The sequence below is a fragment of the Tachypleus tridentatus genome, chromosome 9 (assembly GCF_004210375.1).
Source record: "Tachypleus tridentatus isolate NWPU-2018 chromosome 9, ASM421037v1, whole genome shotgun sequence".
Classification (NCBI taxonomy): Eukaryota; Metazoa; Arthropoda; class Merostomata; order Xiphosura; family Limulidae; genus Tachypleus; species Tachypleus tridentatus.
In genome coordinates this window covers 6,463,158-6,469,157 of record NC_134833.1, presented here as the reverse complement: position 1 = coordinate 6,469,157, position 6,000 = coordinate 6,463,158, and the positions used below count along the sequence as shown (strand labels likewise).

General features: G+C 30.5%; 1 pseudogene across 1 annotated transcript in view; it reads left to right on the top strand.

Annotated features, from left to right (window-relative positions):
• The first annotated feature begins 239 nt into the window (after positions 1-239).
• The window catches only part of LOC143226979 (ADP-ribosylation factor-binding protein GGA1-like), a 70,753-nt pseudogene continuing 64,992 nt past the window's right edge, over positions 240-6,000 (top strand). The window contains exons 1-2 of the transcript XR_013014819.1: positions 240-423; positions 4,063-4,223. The product of XR_013014819.1 is annotated as an ADP-ribosylation factor-binding protein GGA1-like (transcript). The remainder of the gene's footprint in view (positions 424-4,062; positions 4,224-6,000) is intronic.

Sequence of the window (6,000 nt, the reverse complement as noted above, 5' to 3'; positions counted from 1 at the left end):
ATATGTAGATATTGCGATCTGAAAAGCTAATTTTTATCCTACCATTGTACTTATTGTATTTAAGCCAAAACGTTTTGATAGTCTAATATCATAAATCAAAAATGTTTTATTTATTTTATCTTCTGTTGATAACAGTAGCTTGCTACGTAATTGGGGGACATGATGGGTAATATCTGAAAGACAACTTCCTGTCTTTGTAACATATTACCTCAAGTAAAATTTTGCCTTAAAATGAAGGTTAATGGTTTATTGCTATTTTTATTGTGTAGTTAAATAGAAGATACTAAGCGTCCTCTCGCGCATTATTTTCGTTAGTTTGTAATTTAGTGTTAACATCTGAATATCACGATTCAGTACGAGGTATTTGAGGTCGTATAGACGTTGTGAGGATGGGAGATGATTATTCGATTGAAAAGCTTTTAGGTACGTAATTAATATATAATATATATAAATCAATTTATCGCTTTATTATTACGAAACAGATCTCAAATATTTAACGATTTCTGACGAACCTGAAATAGGAGCAGGATCAAACGAAAATAATACGGAGAATAATTAATAGTAATACCAATAAGGCTTAGTGTACCGGTATATATTTTGTAATGATTTTGCCATTTTAATATACTTTTACGTTTTAATCAGGAACTTACAAAGAGTACCGACTACAATATTGTTTTTAGTAATCACCTAAATAGAAACAAAAAACACCTTTTAACTTTTGAAATTTAACATATTGTGGACCGCTTTTTAGTCAAGTTTAAGTTATCAAGAGAACTAGTTAGTTGTAAATTGAACATTTTGCGGTACGAACTCCAACTTTTAATGTGCTTTTAATTTTTTTTCTTTTTTCATGACGTAATCCTCGAAACTTTACACGTTTCGTTTACATTTAAAGATGTACATTAAATTCAAATTAAAATTAAATAATTTAATTTAGAATTTAACTTTTAAACAGTTTTACTATCTTTTAAATTTGAGAATGTGAGGTCTACTGTTTAAATTCCTACTAAATTGTGTATATTATGCTAGTTTAATGAAATACATTTGTTACTGTTACAATAATTGTACCACAGAGAGTAGTTTATAACTCATATATCTGCTGTATAACAATAAAGTGAATTACAATAGTATAATAAAAGATTGTTGAATGTTTAATAATGTTGTTTATAAATTGTAATAACTTAATAATTGTGGTTCCTCCATGGAATAATAACAGATAAGAAGGAGAAGAAGAAAATAAAACATTTCTCGTTTTGCTAGAGTTTTCTGATTTTAAAGATGTGTGAGATGTAAAATGTCATATAAAGCCTTTGTCTAGGACATAATAGATGCAACAAATCTGTGGAATATTTCTGTATTTTATGCAATAATTGGAACCCTTGGTGAGAATTGTGGCATACATTATTATTAGAAAATAAATAATTCTTCATTTGTAAAAGATATTTGACATCAAGACAACTCATTTGTTTTCTTCAATTCTCTAGCTGACTAGTTGGAGTTTTGTATTTACTCTAGAGTTAAAACACTGTTTTGAAATAATAAATTACATTTAACCAACTAATGTGTAGAAGATCATTTCATATTACAATAATAATAATAATAACATTACTTTTTTAAGTTTACAAAATATTATGAATCTCTTTTGTCAGAAACATATGTTTGTGTACATAAATGTTGAATTTGATATTGATATATCACATTCAGTATATCACTTATTTGAGTGCATACTACAATGTCTACTTTATCATTATGATTGTTCATCCAGATAACCATATTTCATACTTAAAGTTGAATGGCTTGGCATGGCCAGGTGGATAAGGCACTTGACTCATAATCTAAGGGTCATGGGTTTAATTCTCTGTCACACCAAACATACTTGCCCTTTCAGCCATGGAGGCATTATAATGTGATGATTAATCTCACTCTTTGTTGGTAAAAGAGTAGCTTAAGAATTGGCAGTGGGTGGTGATGACTAGCTGCCTTCCCTCTAGTCTCATACTGCAAAATTAGGGATGGCTAGCGTGGTATAGCTCTCATGTAGCTTTGTGTGAAATTCAAAAATAAACAAATTCTAAGTTGAAGAATACAAGGTTTAACAAAGCTTTAAGTGTGACTGTTCATAAAATTTTTCTGTAGAAAAGTATTACTAATAATTGTGGACACCAGATGGAACTAATACAGTATGATTATTTATCTGAAATAGCTGTATGATCCTTTGTTAAAGTATTAACACAGATAAACAACATGAATAAGGTAAATATAAGAAACGATATTGTTGCTTGGTAGGTAGGGCAAATATGATTTTGAATTGTATCTACACAGTTATTGCTTTTTTAATGCAACTGCTGACAATACAGGAAGGTGATCCGAGCTAATATGTTTTTTGAGAATGTGGGTGGACTAGCATGAGCATGATTCTAACTGTATACTTTTTTTGGTGACAATTGTCAATACCCTTTTGGCTTGTTTGATAAAGTGTGTATAAAACAGGCAGACAACTAGCTACTGGGTCAGTACTGTCGACTGGGCTCCATCGTCATAAGGTTAATGCTGTGGCTAGAAGGTTGCAAGAGTTTGGACCCATAATAACTTATCTTGAATCTGAAAGTTCTGATAAAGAGTTTCATTTGGACTAGTAATGCAGTATACAATTAGGCACAGACAGAAGTCCTGGACCAACTAAACTGATAGGTTACTTTTACAGTATTAAGCTTCTAATGGAGATTTATATACTAAAATGTAAGGAGAACTTGGCTTAATTTTATAAGAAATCTTCCTCATGTTACTGTAAAAGGATTAAACAATTTGGAACAAAAGTTGTGTCTGTTAATGGTCTTAGAGCAGCACAAGAATTATTAAATGAGATGGGGTCTTTAACAGAAAGAATGTTCACTATAATCCTGTATCTTCTCAGAAATTGGCAGGCTTTTATGAAATGTGTGATTATGTTGTACACAAAAAAAATCACATTTTACAAACATGTTTGAACTAAAGATATAATGATGTCAACCTGATTCAGATTATGATGATACATTTATCCAACATCAGCATGATAATGATGAAATAGAAAGTTACCAAGGAAACAGAGGAACAGGGAGTTTGAAGTTTATAATAAAACAACAACATATAAAAGTAGAAATGTAAAGGAACGTTCTTTGTTTTTGAGAGCAAAAAATTATATGTTGTCTTGGATGTCCATTCAGATGTTAATGAAATACACTTGTTATTTCCTGTGTCACAATGTTTTGTTTCAGATGTTAATGAAATACACTTGTTATTTCCTGTGTTACAATGTTTTGTTTCACATGTGAATGAAATACACTTGTTATTTCCTGTGTTACAATGTTTTGTTTCAGATGTTAATGAAATACACTTGTTATTTCCTGTGTCACAATGTTTTGTTTCAGATGTTAATGAAATACACTTGTTATTTCCTGTGTTACAATGTTTTGTTTCAGATGTTAATGAAATACACTTGTTATTTCCTGTGTCACAATGTTTTGTTTCAGATGTTAATGAAATACACTTGTTATTTCCTGTGTCACAATGTTTTGTTTCACATGTGAATGAAATACACTTGTTATTTCCTGTGTTACAATGTTTTGTATTTTTAAACTCATCTTGATTGCTTTGTTACTTTTTTTAATCATATACTTTAGTTATTGGAATATACATATTTTTGGACAAGTTTACAATGAAAACAGCAGTAAACCTTTTGTTTTAACAAGTGGAAGTTAAACAACCATCTTGGAAGTTGTTTAAAAGTCAGTTTAAGTTATTTTTCTAGTTTTGGGCTACTTTGGGTCAAGTCTAAATGATACAATAATCGTAGGTGAAAAATTAGTACTACAATATTTCACAATGTTAAAATTCTTCACCACATTAGGGATTTTGACTTGGTTAAGTCACAAATTTGAGGAAAATATACAATAATCTTGTAACATAAAAACTTAAGTCACTTTTATTTGGAAAAGTGAGGCATAATATTTTTCATCAAACATTTTCTTTAACTTGTATTTCTTTATGTTTTGTTTTTTCCAATAATTGTTTTTATTTTAATAGCAAAAGCCACTAATCCTCTGGATCCTCAGCCTGATAAAGAAGCTGTTAAAGAATTCTGCAGCCAAATCAGCAAGGAAGATGATGGATACCAAACAGCACTGCGGTTTCTGGCTCATAAGATCCAGTCTCCTCAGGAAGGAGAAGCACTGCATTCACTCCTGGTATAACTGGTTTTCTCTGTTACTTAATTCATTGTACAATAAGCAGTGTCTTCTCTTTTGTTATAACTGGTTTTCTCTGTTACTTAATTCATTGTACAATAAGCAGTGTCTTCTCTTTTGTTATAACTGGTTTTCTCTGTTACTTAATTCATTGTACAATAAGCAGTGTCTTCTCTTTTGTTATAACTGGTTTTCTCTGTTACTTAATTCATTGTACAATAAGCAGTGTCTTCTCTTTTTGTTATAACTGGTTTTCTCTGTTACTTAATTCATTGTACAATAAGCAGTGTCTTCTCTTTTGTTATAACTGGTTTTCTCTGTTACTTAATTCATTGTACAATGTAATTTTACTTTACTCTTTCCTTCTCACAAGATGGTCCTGTCAACAATAAGCAGTGTCTTCTCTTTTGTTATAACTGGTTTTCTCTGTTACTTAATTCATTGTACAATGTAATTTTACTTTACTCTTTCCTTCTCACAAGATGGTCCTGTCAACAATAAGCAGTGTCTTCTCTTTTTTTTATAACTGGTTTTCTCTGTTACTTAATTCATTGTACAATGTAATTTTACTTTACTCTTTCCTTCTCACAAGATGGTCCTGTCAACAATAAGCAGTGTCTTCTCTTTTGTTATAACTAGTTTTCTCTGTTACTTAATTCATTGTACAATGTAATTTTACTTTACTCTTTCCTTCTCACAAGATGGTCCTGTCAACAATAAGCAGTGTCTTCTCTTTTGTTATAACTGGTTTTCTCTGTTACTTAATTCATTGTACAATGTAATTTTACTTTACTCTTTCCTTCTCACAAGATGGTCCTGTCAACAATAAGCAGTGTCTTCTCTTTTGTTATAACTGGTTTTCTCTGTTACTTAATTCATTGTACAATGTAATTTTACTTTACTCTTTCCTTCTCACAAGATGGTCCTGTCAACAATAAGCAGTGTCTTCTCTTTTGTTATAACTAGTTTTCTCTGTTACTTAATTCATTGTACAATGTAATTTTACTTTACTCTTTCCTTCTCACAAGATGGTCCTGTCAACAATAAGCAGTGTCTTCTCTTTTGTTATAACTGGTTTTCTCTGTTACTTAATTCATTGTACAATGTAATTTTACTTTACTCTTTCCTTCTCACAAGATGGTCCTGTCAACAATAAGCAGTGTCTTCTCTTTTGTTATAACTGGTTTTCTCTGTTACTTAATTCATTGTACAATGTAATTTTACTTTACTCTTTCCTTCTCACAAGATGGTCCTGTCAACAATAAGCAGTGTCTTCTCTTTTGTTATAACTGGTTTTCTCTGTTACTTAATTCATTGTACAATGTAATTTTACTTTTACTCTTTCCTTCTCACAAGATGGTCCTGTCAACAATAAGCAGTGTCTTCTCTTTTGTTATAACTGGTTTTCTCTGTTACTTAATTCATTGTACAATGTAATTTTACTTTACTCTTTCCTTCTCACTCTTTCCTTCTCACAAGATGGTCCTGTCAACAATAAGCAGTGTCTTCTCTTTTTTATAACTGGTTTTCTCTGTTACTTAATTCATTGTACAATGTAATTTTACTTTACTCTTTCCTTCTCACAAGATGGTCCTGTCAACAATAAGCAGTGTCTTCTCTTTTTTATATAACTGGTTTTCTCTGTTACTTAATTCATTGTACAATGTAATTTTACTTTACTCTTTCCTTCTCACAAGATGGTCCTGTCAACAATAAGCAGTGTCTTCTCTTTTGTTATAACTGGTTTTCTCTGTTACTTAATTCATTGTACAATGTA